The 16,169-nt window shown below is 41.5% G+C and overlaps 1 protein-coding gene across 2 annotated transcripts in view; it reads right to left on the bottom strand.

Annotated features, from left to right (window-relative positions):
- The window catches only part of CROT (carnitine O-octanoyltransferase), a 55,242-nt gene extending 54,841 nt beyond the window's left edge, over nucleotides 1-401 (bottom strand). Inside the window, exon 1 of one of the 2 annotated variants that reach the window (XM_030307876.1) lies at nucleotides 326-401. The gene's annotated coding sequence lies outside the window, so the exon portion shown is untranslated. The remainder of the gene's footprint in view (nucleotides 1-325) is intronic. The other variant, XM_030307875.1, reaches the window with a different exon arrangement.
- Between the last annotated feature and the right edge of the window lie 15,768 nt (nucleotides 402-16,169).

Genomic DNA, 16,169 nt, shown 5'->3' with positions numbered 1-16,169 from the left:
AAAGCTTGGCTGTAGATACAGAAGTGCAGAGCGAGGAGAGCTCAGACTTCTCCCACCACACCAAAAGTTGCTCCGCACACTCAAGAGGCCACCAAGTGAGAGAAATCCAAATAAGCAGCGCTACGGCACCGCCCGGCGGCCCAACCTCGGGGGTACGTCTACGACCGCGGCAGACGAGCTGACTACACGACACTCCCGCCGAGTCCGGGCACTTCCGCCGTTCTACGCTATGGAACTCTGTTCTACGCAACTTAGCTTTTCCCCACCATCTCCACGGGCTGGGGGAAAGAGGGAGCGCTGCCCCATCGGGCCTACTGGTCCTCACCGCTTGCCCTTCACCTCCTCGGCCGCGGCCCACAGCCGCGCTGGCCCGCTCCCCCGCGGCCCCCGAGGAGCAGGAATTAAACGGAAAGCCGCGAGGGTCCCGCCCCGCAGGCACCGGCGAACGAAGATTGGATGGAAAGCCGCGAGGGTCCCGCCCCGTACTTGAAGCCTGGGACGAGCCGGGCCTGCGCTCTGATAGGATCCAGCCCAATCTCACTCGGGCGTCCTCTGCCGGAGGCTGGGTTCCAGGCTGCGGGGCTGGGAGGGGCTTCCCCGACGCGAGAGAAAAGGCCCCAGCCCTGCTGGACAGCGGTTGACTGCTTTCAGCAGGTGGAGCCCAGCGCCCGGGCCAGGGATACAGCGGGAGACTCCGGCAGGCAGCCCTCCGCCTACGCAGGTACACAACCCTGGGACGGGCGTAGTAACTGATGCCTCAGACTCATCTTGGTCCAGTTTGTGCAAGACTCGGCGCCCTGTTTACCTGCCTCTTCTAGCCCCAGCTCTGTCTTGCCAGCCACTCCTTCCCCTTACCAGTGCGACTCTTTTTGCAACCTTCAAGCAATAATTTATACCATTGCTTTTTAAAGGAATCTTGTTCACCCTGTGTCTTGGCAAGAGAGTAGTGACCACACAGATATCTGCTTAATCTCTTTTTCTATCCACTGAGACTGAAGTTTGCCCGGCGAAGATAATGCTTCAAGCACTCTGCAGCATCCCTGGCTTCCCCTACCCGTCTACAATTCTTCATGATGCCCAAGGTCGGTGAAGCCCCAAGGGATGCTTACCCTGCAAGCTTGGGGTTGATCTGATGTTTTTTTTAACTATTGCGCCAAAAAATAGAGTTTTCAACCAAAATGGAGCTAGACGAGTTCAAGAAGATCACGATGTGATTAACTTCGTTAAACAGGCCAGTCTATTTTACATTTACCTCCTGAAACAAAATATACTGTTCGAATTTTCATTTTAAATACACTGTTTCATTTGTGTGGAAGCAAAGACCGATCTTTTACCCTGGCTCTGAACTAAATATCCAATATAAAGAACTGGGTTTCTAATTGACATATCAATGCAGGTCTCAATCCTTTATCTGTCTTTCCTAACTCCCTGGTAGTTAAATCTGAAGTGAATGGAACTGAAGCTATGTATAACTGAATATTCACTTGGTTTGAATATTCCTAAATTTCCTACAGAACTGTTAATGTGTGTGATTATGGTGCAGCTCCAGCCCTTGCTGAAGGTGTCGCAAAATATATGACAGACACACCTTTCTAATAAAAGTTCTGAATTCTGAACTATATCAGGTCAAACAGGTTTCGAATAGGAGTTGTAAATTTGTAGCAGTTGTTTCTGAAGGTGTCGTAAAGAATATTTCTCACAGTATGTAAATGTTGTGTTCTGGATAATGTTACAATTGGCTTATAAGATAGTATTCTTACACAGAATTATAAAGTAATAAAAAGCTGCTCAAAAGCCTTCATCGTACTTTTTTCTTCTTCCTGACGAGTGTTGGCACCTCTTGAAAAATTTATGCTTATTTAATGCCTTTTGATGGCATAGAAGTTAGGGTCTCTTCACTATCTTTCTCCTACTCTTGTGACTTATGGGGAAACAAGTTATTTCTGTAAAGATTCCTGGATTCTCGAAAGGTGGAAAAAGATGGACTGACTGAAAATGACAGGAATGGAGACTTGAGTGTGCAGGGAAAAAATGTAAGCTTAAAATATACTGAGGAGCCACTTGGGTGGCTCAGTCAGTTAAGCACCCAACTAAGGTCATGATTGTATGGTTCCTGACATGGAGCCCCACATGGGTGCCCTGCGCTGTCAGCATGGAGCCTGCTTGGGATTCTCTATCTCCGTCTGTGCCATGCACACGTGCTCTCTTTTTCAAAAATAAATAAATGTTGGGGTGCCTGGGTGGCTCAGTCGGTTAAGCATCCAACTTCAGCTCAGGTCATGATCTTGCAGTTTGTGGGTTCGAGCCCTACATCGGGCTCTATGCTGACATCTTAGAGCCTGGAGCCTTCTTCGGATTCAGTGTCTCCCTCTCTCTCTGCTCCTTCCCTGCTTGCGCTCTGACTCTCTCTCAAAAATAAATAAACCTTAAGAAAAAGTTTTAAAAATAAAAAAATAAACCTTTTTAAAAAGATTTTAAAATATACTGATAAGCATATGTACTAATAATCCTTAATAGCATATAAGTGATTTTTCTTCAAAATGCATAATAAATACTTTAATGGCAGACTCCAGATTATCTTCTGTTCAAGTTAAATTCTAACTGGTTTGCATCTCTTAGAGTGATATGGAAGATACTGGCTAGTGAGGAAGATGTTTCAGGCACATGAAGTACATTGATAACAGTAAGTTTTACCAAGATTAAGAACTGATTGTGAATCAAAATATTTTGCTGCAGAAAAACTTGTAAGTACTATAAGTGGTGATAATAAGTTTTTTTAAGTTGCCATAAAAGATCTTTCATTTTGAGTCCTGCATAGGTCTTTCTCACTATGCCACAAATAGAAAAAGCCCTTAGACACGAGTCCAGTAAGTACAACTAGCTTACTGCTAAGACTTGTAACTCTAATGTGATGGGGAAACTGAAGGGAATCCGATTTATTTTATTTTTTAATTTTTTTAATGTTTATTTATTTTTGAGAGAGAGAGACAGAGTACAAGCCGGGGAGGGGCAGAGAGAGAGGGAGACATGGAATCTGAAGCAGGCTCTGGGCTCTGAGCCATCAGCACAGAGACTGACGTGGGGCTTGAACTCATGAACCATAAGATCACGACCTGAGCCAAAGTCTGAGGATCAACCGACTGAGCCACCCAGGTACCCCAAAGGGGATCCATTTTAGAAAAGGTCCATCTGTGCTGTTTGTCTGCTAGGCCCATTTGCTCATGTTTTATATTTCATCTTTTATCTGAGTCAACCAAAGAAGCTATTATGTTTGCATTCCAAGGGGGAAACAAGAAAGTTAATCATTCTCTGAGTTTTGTCCTAGGCCCCCATATACCTGATAGCATCTTAAGAACAAATCTCAGCAGACACTGGTGCCAATAGCCCCTTCCTTCGGTGATTTGTGGAATAACACCTATTGTTCACCTGACACTCACCTTTGACTGGACCCTACCCTGGATTCGTGAAGGAACCCATGCCCTGGACCCCTTTCCAACATAAAGCCCTAATCCCAAGCAGTGGAGAAACTCACTTCTTTTCTGAGCCTCCCAGACACTCCATCTGGGGTATTCTATCTGTTCTGTGCTATCACTTAGGTTATTCATTAAACTCTGCTCTCACTTCTTCCCGGCTCATATTTGATTTCTATCCTGTACAAAGCCAAGGACCCTCCAGTCCTATAAGACCCCCTTTGGGTCCTCAGACATAGCCTGCTTACTATGTCACTACCTGTCACTAAGAAGTAATGAAATAACATATAAATAGCTCTAATCTATAGGATAGATCTTGACTTTCATCCCAGTGTGTAAAATGAACATATGGAAGACATAGTGTTCTTATTTTTAATGGGGAGGCAGTAAAAAGGTGGTCATTTTGGGAAGCAGCCAAAAACAAAGTATGCTGGATGCAAAGAGGCCAAGAAGGTCTAGAAACCTACTTCTGCACCTGCGAGACATGTGTTCTCAATTGCACAAGGATTCATCATGCAAACCCCACGTAGGCAGGCTTTGGCATTTTCTGGGAAATAAAATGATGCTCTCCAAGCTCCATGCTCCTACTTTATAGTTCTGAGAAACTCCCAATAAGATGTACCAGGTGTCCCAAAGCAGGGCCCATCATGCCCATGTCTCCAGCTGGGCAGAAGCCCCAAGAGAAACTGGAGTCAACCTGGCTTGAGCAGGATTTACAATCAACCACACGAAACTTGTAGGAGTCCTTAGAACACAAAATGGGTCTCATCATCTCTTGGAGCTGCCATCCACTCTTTCGTAACACGCAAACTGCTGTGGAAAACCTTCCTTCCCGTTCTTGTTCCTTCACCTTCTTACCAGCAACCCAGGCTGACTGCGTACCTGTTTCCTCACAAATCCTTTCCACTGCCCACCTTTTGTGTAATCATTGTGAACCCTTCTCAGCTGCAATTGCACCCTGAATTCCCTCCATCACTAAAGATGCTTAACCTGAATAGTTAACATGACTAAGCAATTTGATACACTTGTCAACACCGGGCGCCCACTATTGTAGTTTTCTTGTTAGCATTCCAAATATCCTGGATTCTGCTTTGGTGTGCGTAAGATTCACTTCCTTTTTCGTGTGTTTCATACACATTCATATGTGATTAGCTACAGAGATAAAAGGCTATACAAGCAAGTGTTTATTTTTAATTTATTTATTTTTGAGAGAAAGAGAGAGAGGCAGAGCACAAACAGGGGAGGGGCAGAGAGAGAGGAGACAGAGAATTGGAAGCAGGCTCCAGGCTCTGAGTTGTCAGCACAGACCCCTTTGCTCGAACTCACAAACTGTGAGATCATGCCCTGAACCGAAGTCAGACGTTTAACCAACTGAGCCACCCAGGCAGCCCTACAAGCAAGTACTGACTGAGCACTGCTCCTTACCTAACATTCTATTCAATATCAACAAATCAACAAGTCAAATCCATAAATTTATGAAAACCTCCCCTCAGAGAAATACAAATACACATATAGAAACAAAGTGTAAAAAATTTCTGAAGGTTCACAAATGCCCTGGAGCTTACTCATACATACCCTTTCAGCCTTGATCAAAGCATGGGCTACAATTTTCATCAGAACACCTGAAATGCTTGTATCAAATGCAGATTCCCAAAGGTTGCCCCAGGCTTTAATTGAATTGGAGGGAGCAGTGGGACCCCAGAATCTGCGTCTCTAAGGAGACAGTCATTCCCTACCCTCCAAATATGCGGAGTGCATAGCAAGTGAGAATCTCAGGACCTAGGTGTCTACACATCCCACATTAATAATCCTAAGTAAGAATAGCAAAAATTAAAATGATAGAGAATACCCAGTGCCATGTCTGGAACTTAGGAATCTGAGCAGAAGGCTGTCAAGTAGAGAAAGGGAGAAGGAGGCTTGCAGCCAAGGAAGGGGAAGAATTGGACAAAGGGAAACATGGGCACAGAAGTGTGAACTAATAACAGTCTGACTGGGAACTGGAAAGAACTAAATAAAGGAAGCTCAAAGTGCTCACACGAAGTCATGAGCAAGACTGTCGGAGTCACATGTAGAAGTCATGAGGCCAAAAATAGTGGTGCCAGGCTCAGGCTGGTGTGGTTTTGGAGAAGGGATGTTTAAAGTAGTCTTGGTGGGAGGACCTGGGTGGCTCTGTTGGTTAGGCAGCTGACTCTTGATCTTTTTTTTTTTAATGTTTTTTAATGTTTATTTATTTTTGAGACAGAGAGAGACAGAGCATGAGCAGGAAAGGGGCAGAGAGAAAGGGAGACATGGAATCCAAAGCAGGATCCAGGCTCCGAACTGTCAGCCCAGAGCCCCACACGGGGCTCAAACTCATGGACCGTGAGATCACCACCTGAGCCAAAGCTGGACGCTTAACCGACTGAGCCACCCAGGTGTCCCTGCTCAGGTCTTGAGCTTAAGGTCGTGAGTTCAAGCCCTGCAATGGGCTCAGCACTGGATGTAAAGCCTACTTAAAAAACATACATCAATAAAAATTAAAGTAGCCTTGGTGGTACATAAGGATGTTTCATATTGTGAGAGTAGAGGGGAATCCCATGAGCAAATATGGCAATAGTATTTATCTGAAGAGAAAATAGGAGCTAATGAGTACTTCAAGAAGCTATTCTGGAATCATAAGATGTCAAGAATAGAAAAGACCTTGTTACTTATCTCTTACAGCATCCTCATTTTTAAAAACTGCTTTAAAGTTTATTAAATATTTATGTATTCATTAGCATTTGAGGTAATACTTTTATGAAAATACAATAGGTTAATATAAAGTACATTTCATCACCATATTTATTTTTTAATTTTTATCTGAGCCTCATTCCCTACCCCCAGCCCCCAATCTCCTCACTTTCTTATTGACACCTAATGATGTAATTTGCATCCAGGTCACACATGACAAAGCTGAGCTTGAAAGTAGCTCTATTTCCATACCACTCAAATTACACAGTGCCCAATGCTGAGAGGTAATAGGTCAATATTTATGCTACAAGCAGCCTTTATCCAGTAATTGGCTCAGGAGTGATAAGCTCTGAGGGTGGGCATTTGAGACAGCTGCAACAATAGCCTACGGCTGCCACTGCTCGGCTCACTGCTGCCCCTACGCAGGGGAGCCACAAAGCCCAGGAAGCTCCACTCCTTCGGGGGCAGGCATTGCTAGTGAGCGATGACCAGGGGGTACAAAAGCCAGCCCCTTTGCCTCAGGTGGAGCTAATTTGGGGGCAGCTCCTGTTCCAGAGCCCCCCAGAATAGACTGAGGCCAACTCCAGCCAGGACAATTGCTCTGCCCCATTCAGCCTCACCCGCTGCCTTCCTGGGTCACCATCATGCATGGTCTTGGATCCAGATGGCAGAGAGGTGGAATGCAAGAAGGAAGAGGTGGACTGCAAGAAGTTTGGGAACACCAGAATTGCTGGAGGTAGAGAGAGACTTTTTCTACTGGAGCAGAAGTGTTTTCAGGAAACATAAGATCAATGGGTGGGATTAGGTTTGTCGTAAATGAAACCTGGGCTTTGGACATGATATTCAACCATTAGAAATGTTCGCGATCCTAGATAAATGTCCACAAACCTGTAAACAAGTGAAAGTTTGCGTCCTGCTGTTACCCTAATAATTTGGCACATTTATTTTTTCTCCTTGGTTCATCCATCCGTCTATTCCACCATGTTATTGTCAGTCACAGTAGTAAGTGCAGGAAATAAAGTGGAGCCTAAGACTGGCATGTCCTCTAGCCCATGGAGTTTACAGTTTAGATGGGGAGACAGCCAACAAGCAAAGGAAATACACACGTAAATATCAAATAAGCATTAAAAATTTTTATTAAGATAGTAAGTGAAATAAAATATCTAATTTATATACTTGGTAAAAGAAGACCTCGTGGACAGATAACATTAAGCTGAGACCTGAAGGATGACTATGTTCCTGGGGGTGCCTTGGTAACTAGGCTCTTACCGGGTGAAGATGGTTGAAAGAGTCCTCTATGTAGAAGGCAATCATGTGCGAAGACTTTGAGGGATCCCAAATGAGATCCATGTGGCTGAGGTCCAAGAAGCAGAGGAGGCGTGTCAAGAGAAGAGGTAGGACAGGAGCAAGCTCACACAGGAATGCTCACCGTCCAAATCAGCATGAGGCTTCTAAACTTCCGCTGCCGCTTTAAATGGCCGTTCTGATCTATCTATGTTTTGGAGAGGGATACTTCAGACTGCTGGAGTGCAGTATTTTTAAAGACAGACTGTCCATATTGTTTTACAACAACCTCATCAGAAAATTTTTAGCCAGGAGTTCATTTTGAAAACCTTGTCTTGGTTGGATAAGTTCACTAAATTCCTCTGAGCATTCAAGGTATTCCAGTTTTGGACAGTTTAAAAAGGTAAGATTTTATTCAGACCTACACAATTAACTAATATTTTTAAAGCAATAATATTGCCCAATGTTGGTGTGTATTTGGGGTGTGAATATGTTACGCCAGATGACAAAAGGGATTTTGCAGAAGTAACTAAGTTAAAGACCCAGAGATAGGGAGCACTTCCAGGGTTACTCAGATGTGTCTAAGGTACACAGATGTTCTTAAAAAGAGGGAAGTAGGTGGGTCAGAGTCAGAGAGGGAGATGTAAAGATGGAAGTCAGATGTTGGAATCCTGTGATTCCTGCCTGGGTTTGAAGATGGAAGGGAGCCACAGGCCAATGAATGCAGATGATTCTAGAAGCTGGTAAAAGGTAAAGAAACAAAATAGCTCTTAGCGCTTCCAGAAGGAATACAGTTCCACTGACCCCTCAATTTTAGCCCCTTTTTCTGAGTTTAGATGGTAAACCTATGTTGTTTTAAACCACTAAATATGTTGTAATTCATTACAGGAGCAAGAGGAAGTTAATATAAAATAGGCATACCAAATATGTGCCCAAGGCCACATCACTAACATCACCAGTAAGTGATGGATCACAGTTCAAGCCTAGATCCTCTGTGACTCCCAAAGTTATACTTAAACCACTCTCATAGTGGTATGAGTTAAAGATTTATTGAATTAAAGATATATTGAGTTAAAGATTTATTCCAAAAGTCTGAAATAGCTGAGAAAAGGATATGTCCTAGTATTTTGAGTTGGCTTTGGTATCACATCAGTCTTCCAAACAGAATTCCCTGCAACAGTGGTGTGGATAAGACCAACTACAACAAAGGCCAGAGCAAATCTTGAGTGAAAGAGAATTTCTCCATTCTGTCTCCCCCCGCCCTCCACTACACTTAACTGCTATTATCACCATGATCTACTTTGAATTCTTGAGTGTTCACATTTTTAGCAATACACAAAGTGCTTCACATACATAAAGTTCGTTCATCCTTTGCTTACACTAACATTTTAATAAAGACCTTTAGCACACTGCATCAGCATTCAGGTTTCATGGTTTATAACTAGGGTGAATAGAAAGAATAAAGAGGATGACAGACAAAAGAACAGAAGCTCTTGAAAATGTGAGTCTGTAAACAACTGCGTTCTATTGAGCCAGATGGCCAGTCAAGTTGGAAATGAGCGACAGATGTGGCCAATTAGTTCTTAAAAGTAGTGGAGTTAGAGCAACTCTACAGGTTACTTTGAAAAGATGCTCAGAGACATCACTCAGCCACTCATGAAATAAAATGCTAGATCCTTTCCTACTACAGAAGAAGTGGAGAAAAAGACTGATCATATAACACTTTAAGGTCCTTAGAGTTACATACAAAGCAAATACACTTACATGTGCTGGCTATCTATGCTGGCAGATTAGGTCATGTTCAATCACCATCACTTTAAAGATTAATCGTTTATTCTTTCTATCTTGGTTCTAATTTTTCTAATCTCCATTTTATGAATGCCATTATGTGTTGAGTTGTAAACTGTTTAAGATTGTTTTTGAAAAGATAGACTAGATAGAAATTTTAAATGCACAAATGTCTGGACCGTCAGTTGCAGAAAATCCAACTTGAAAGAAATTTAATTTCATTTATTTTATTTGAATATTTGACACACAATGTTACATTAGTTTCAAGTGTACAGCTTGGTGATTTGACAAGTTGACACGTTATGCTATGTTCACCACAGAAAGAAAAAAATGTTTAAATGTAAATTATAACTGCAAGCATCACCTTTTAAGTCACTTTGCAAATCACCTCCTTCATATTTATTGGCTTTCTTGCTTCTACAACCTCAAACTCTTCCTTGCCAAGCACAAGAAAGGGTTAACTCTTCATCTTCCTAGTGATTCTTAAGGAATCTATGATGATTTACTTAGAGCTGCCTTATGCAGTCCAGGCTACAGTTAGTTTGAACCCCTGCCTTGAGTCAGACATTGTAAATGGAAAGCATGAGGATTATGAAGACGGAAGGGGGGAAAAAAAAGAAGATTGTTGTTGTTGAATCCACACCACTGTTTTCATCACGATCCATCTCCAGCCCTACTTGTGTTTTGTTTTGCATGTAGCTTTTATCAGGCTTTCTGTGAATGCATTCCTGACTTCTATGCTGAACATATAAAAAACCATAAATACTAATTAAGTGAGTGGAAATCTAGAAAATTCCACATTTATTTAAGCCTTAGAGGAGAAAAAAAGAAAGAAGGGGAAGAAATCATGAGGGCTAAAAGAAAGACCTATTACTAATTTGCAGTGCTTAGATTTGGGTCATAACGTATTATCTGTTTTATGTATTACTGGATTTGGTTTACTAATATATTATCTAGGATTTTTCCATTTATGTTCATTAGTACATTGGCCTAAAATTGTAATTTCTAGTTATGTCCTTCTGGGATTCTAGTATTAAGTTTACACTAGTCTCATAAAATGAGATAGAGATGGTGTTGTGTCTTTTTCTATTTTCTGTAAAAGTTTGAGTAAAATAGGTATTACTTTTTTCTTGAATTTTTGGTAGAATGCACCAGACAAGTCCTCTTGACCTGTAAGGGTGTGTGTGTGTGTGTGTGTGTGTGTGTGTGTGTGTGTTTTGTTTTTACATATTACTTTAATGTGTAAGTTAGCAGTTTATAGAAACTTAAAATAGAATTGAACTTTTAAGGTATGACTTAAAAAAAAAGTCTGGTCCAACATAATGACAGATTCACAGGAAGTTGCACAAGTAGTATAGGAAGGTCCCAGGTACTCTTCCCCTAGTTCCCCCACATGGTTTAATATAACTATAGTACATATAAACACCAGGGAATTGACAATGGAACAATGTGTGTGTATACCATTTTATGTTATTTTATCACATTTGTGTAACTATAGCTGTAATGAAGGTACAGAAATATTCCAACATTACAAAAATGCGTTTGTGCTAACCTTTTATTAATAGAGCTGTTCTCCTCCCCTCCCCTTCCTTTCCCTTCCCAAACTCTGGCAACCACTAGTCTGTCTTCCTTTTCTACAACTTTGTCATTTCAAGAATGTTGTATAAGATGGAGCGACTGGGTGGCTCAGTTAAAGATCCTGCTCTTGATATCGGCTCAGGTTCTGTTCTTGTGGGTCATAAGATTGAGCCCCACATATGGGTTCTGCACTGGCAGTATGGAGCCTGCTTGGGATTCTCAGTCTCTCTCTCTCTCTCTCTCTCTCTCTCTCTCTCTCTCTCTCTCAAAAATCAATAAATAAACATTTTTTAAATGTTGTATGGGGGCGCCTGGGTGGCGCAGTCGGTTAAGCGTCCAACTTCAGCCAGGTCACGATCTCGCGGTCCGTGAGTTCGAGCCCCGCGTCAGGCTCTGGGCTGATGGCTCGGAGCCTGGAGCCTGTTTCCGATTCTGTGTCTCCCTCTCTCTCTGCCCCTCACCCGTTCATGCTCTGTCTCTCTCTGTCCCAAAAAAATAAAAAAAAAAAAAATGTTGTATGAATGGAATCACACTTTTGAGATTAGCTTACTTCACTTAGCAAGATGCTGCTGATAGCTGTCCAAGTAGTTGTACGTGAAAGTTGATTCTTTTTTATTGCTGGGTAGTATTTCAAGGTTCAGATGTACCAGACATATCGGATGTTCAAGGTTCAGATGTTACTAGAAGTTTTATAATTTTATATTTTACATTTGAATCTATTATCCATTTTGAGTTGTTTACATTTAAGCATATTAGAAATAAAACTGCTGTGGACATGTGCAGGTTCTTGTGTGAACATGAGTTTCCATTTCTCTGGGATAAATGACCAGGAATGTAATTGCTGGGTTGCATGGGAAGTGTATGTTTGGTTTCCCAAGAACCTTCCAAACCTTTGTCAGAGTGGTTGTACCATGTTTACATTACCGCCAGTAATGTATGAGAAATCTAGGTTCTCCACTACCTTACCATTATTTGGTATTACAAATTTTCAAATTTTTGGCTATTCTAATAGGTGGGTAGTGACCTCTCATTACAGTCGTGATTTGCATTTCCTCAGTGGTTTAGAGATGCTGAACTTATTTTCATGTGTTTATTTGCCATCTGTATATCCTCTTCAGTGAAATAGTTCTTCATGTACTTGGTTCATTTTGTAACAGGACTGTTTGAGTTTTTTACTGCTGAGTCTGGAGAGTTCTCTTTTTTTTTATTTTTTTAACATTTATTTATTTTTGAGACAGGGACAGAGCACGAATGGGGGGGGGGGGCGGTCAGAGAGAGAGGGAGACACAGAATCTGAAACAGGCTCCAGGCTCTGAGCTGTCAGCACAGAGCCTGACGCGGGGCTCGAACTCACAGACTGTGAGATCATGACTCAAGCTGAAGTCGGACGCTCAACTGACTGAGCCACCCAGGCGCCCTGGAGAGTTCTTTATATATTCTAAGTACAGTTGGTTGTTGGCTATGTGATTTGCAAATATGTATATTTTTTTACCCAGTCTGTACTTACCTTTTCATCCTCTTAACAAAGTCTTTTCCAGAGAAAACGTTTCATTTTGATCAGGTTCAATTTATCGATTTTTCCCTTTTTGTATCCTATTTTCATATCTTAAGCACTCTTCACCTAGATCCTGAAGATTTTCTCCTTTTTTTTTCCTAGACATTTTGTAATTTTATATTTTACATTTAAATCTATTATCCATTTTGAGTTAATTTTTGAATAAGGTGTGAGATTTCCTTTTCTTTTTTTGGCCCCTGTATATCCAATCACTTCAAATATTTGTATATATTTAACATTTTCTCTTAATACATTTTTATACATTTTATGAGTATACTTGACACAATGTTACATTAGTTTCAGGTGTACAACTTAGTGATATGTCAAGTTTATATATTATGCTAAGCTCACCACAAGCGTAGCTACCATCTGTCACCATAAAACATAACTACAGTGTCATTGACAATGCTCCTTATGCGACACCTTTTATTCCTCTAATTTATTAATTGCATAACTGGATGCCTGTATCTCCTACTCCCCTTCACCAATTTCACTCATCACCCCTCCTTTTCTCTGGCAACCATCAGTTTGTGCTCTGTATTTATAGGTCTGATTCTGCTTTTTGTTTAATGCATTTGTTTTGTTTTGTTTTTAGATTGCACATATGAGGGGCGCCTGGGTGGCGCAGTCGGTTAAGCGTCCGACTTCAGCCAGGTCACGATCTCGCAGTCCATGAGTTCGAGCCCCGCGTCAGGCTCTGGGCTGATGGCTCGGAGCCTGGAGCCTGTTTCCAATTCTGTGTCTCCCTCTCTCTCTGCCCCTCCCCCGTTCATGCTCTGTCTCTCTCTGTCCCAAAAATAAATAAACGTTGAAAAAAAAAATTTTTAGATTGCACATATGAGCGAAATCATATGGTACTTGTCTTTCTCAGTCTGATTTACTTGACTTAGTATAATACCATCTAGGTCCATCCATGTCATGGCAAACGGCACAATCTCATTCATATATGGCTGTGTAATACCCACTGTATATGTGTGTGGGGTCATGGATGTATACATAGAGTACATCTTTTTTATCTATTTATCCACTAATGATACTTACTCTGTAATTGAAATCATTACCTGGCCAAGTTAGATATTTTACCACATGTACTCTTTTTTTTTTATTTTTTTTAATGTTTATTTATTTTTGAGACAGAGAGAGACAGAGCATGAACGGGGGAGGGTCAGAGAGAGGCAGACACAGAATCTGAAACAGGCTCCAGGCTCTGAGCTGTCAGCACAGAGCCCGACGCGGGGCTCGAACTCACGGACCACGAGATCATGACCTGAGCCGAAGTCGGACTCTTAACCGACTGAGCCACCCAGGCGCCCCTCCATAGGTACTTTTCTTTGACAACTTTGCTCACACCTGTAAACCTGCATAACCTTCCCCCAAAATGGCCATAAAGCTCAAGTGGGTCTCTGTAGGCAATTTGAAGACCAGCTTATATAGGAATTCATTTCAGTAGCACTTGATTTACCAAATGCAGCTTTATTTACTTGTCTCAAATTATGTTATCAAATCAAGGATTATTTACTTGGATTAAATTAGTTCCAGCTCACACAGTTCATATCAGTGTCAAATATCAAAGTTCAAAAATACCCGGATTCCAGAGAGAATATTTTCAACTAGAAGGGAAAGCTTTGGTTTTTTCCAAATATTTTGTCAAAACAAAAACAAAGAACAAAGTGACACAGGAGGTTATTACTCCTGAAAAGAATAAATGTGCACTTTGATATTACCAATATTGTAGATTTCCAAGTGAACTGGAAAATTTCACTGAAGGGCAAAATTTCTGTGAAGAGTAAAATTTCATTCTATACTTCGTTTAGATAGGTAGCTTCAACAGACTTAACAAATTTAAATGAGAAAGTCCATGGGGCGCCTGGGTGGCGCAGTCGGTTAAGCGTCCGACTTCAGCCAGGTCACGATCTCGCGGTCCGTGAGTTCGAGCCCCGCGTCGGGCTCTGGGCTGATGGCTCGGAGCCTGGAGCCTGTTTCTGATTCTGTGTCTCCCTCTCTCTCTGCCCCTCGCCCGTTCATGCTCTGTCTCTCTCTGTCCCAAAAATAAATAAACGTTGAAAAAAAAATTTAAAAAAAAAAATAAATAAAATAAATGAGAAAGTCCAGAGAGGAGATTTGTATTGTTAATCTCTGTTGATGACATTAATAGAAAAAACTAGTGGTAGATAGTGGGTTATTTCCTCCTTCACCTAATTATTGACCCTGATTTTGCAAATATATTAAACATTAGTGATTTCTGATGTCACAGTAATCACCAACACCTTTATCTTCAAATGTCAGTGGGACTAAATAGTGTCTTAAGCCTCTTGGTGTCACCTAAAGGCAGAGACGGGGGAAAAAATAAGAGAAAAGAGGAAGGACGGGATACAATTGGAAAAGAGATAGTAATATGAAAGAAAGAGATGAGAAAATCAAAAATTAAGGCAACACTTGCACTTGAGTGAAAAATCCATGGAGTATAAAAAAAAATGTATCGAGTAGGGGTGCCTGAGTGGCTGAGTCACTTAAGAGTCCAACTTTGGCTCAGGTCATGATCCTGTGGCTTGTGAGTTCGAGCCCTGTGTTAGGTTCTCTGCTGGCAGCTCAGAGCCTGGAGGCTTGCTTCGGATTCTGTGTCTCCCTCTCTTTGCCCCTTCCCCAGCTCACTTTCTCTCTCCCTCTCTCTCTCTCTCTCTCTCGAAAATAAACATTAAAAAAAATTTTTTTTTAATGTATTGAGTAACATGAAGAAAGAGGTCAAGAAACAGCATGAAGAATCTTACTATCACACTGACCTAGATATTGGGAGAGTAAAGACATATATAGGCAAATATTTTTATGAGAGAATAAGATGTGAATAAATTTATAAAGTTATTTATTTATTTTTTTTATTTTATTTTTGCGACAGAGAGAGACTGAGCATGAACGGGGGAGGGGCAGAGAGAGAGGGAGACACAGAATCGGAAACAGGCTCCAGGCTCCGAGCCATCAGCCCAGAGCCCGACGCGGGGCTCGAACTCACGGACCGCGAGATCGTGACCTGGCTGAAGTCGGACGCTTAACCGACTGCGCCACCCAGGCGCCCCATATAAAGTTATTTTAAATAAAAAATATTTCAATAAAGACAATAATTAGGGACAAATTTTCTTTTTTTCTTTTTTTTTTTAAAGAAGATGGTTTTTTTCTTCTTTTTTTTTTTAGCTTTTAGTATTTTTGAGACAGAGGAAAACAAAGCGTGAGCAAGGGAGGGACACACAGATTCTGAGACAGGCTCCCGGCTCCAAGCTGTCAGCACAGAGCCTGACTTGGGCTGGAACTCATGAACTATGAAATCATGACCTGAAATGAAGGCAGAAAGACACTCAACGGACTGAGCCATCCAGGACCCCTTGGGACCATTTTCAAATGGCAATCTTACCTCCATTAGTTTATCTTATCAAAATCTCATTGGCAAATTTACAAACTTTCCTTGAACAGATAGGACTATTTTTATTTGAGTTGCTTAAAGCAGTAGTGTAACATTAATAGAAGACTGTAGGTCTATACTGTATCTTGGTGTTAGCATTTATAGATCTATTGTTTCCATTGCCAGTGTCCAGTGTAAGATATGCTGGAACAGACCTGTGATCCAAAAAGCCATTTGCAAAAGACATTTATCATATTGTTGATGATACTGCTAGTTCTCTGATGCCAATACTTCATGAAAAGCTTTTGCTTATTTTGGTCACAAGGTAAAAAATACAAAAATAAGCACATGGATTTCTAATGATCCATTTTGGAGTTCTTGATACACATGCGTC

Source organism: Lynx canadensis, chromosome A2 (assembly GCF_007474595.2).
Source record: "Lynx canadensis isolate LIC74 chromosome A2, mLynCan4.pri.v2, whole genome shotgun sequence".
NCBI lineage: Eukaryota > Metazoa > Chordata > Mammalia > Carnivora > Felidae > Lynx > Lynx canadensis.
Note: the sequence above shows the minus strand (reverse complement) of the source record. Positions and strands in the feature narration are given on the sequence as shown.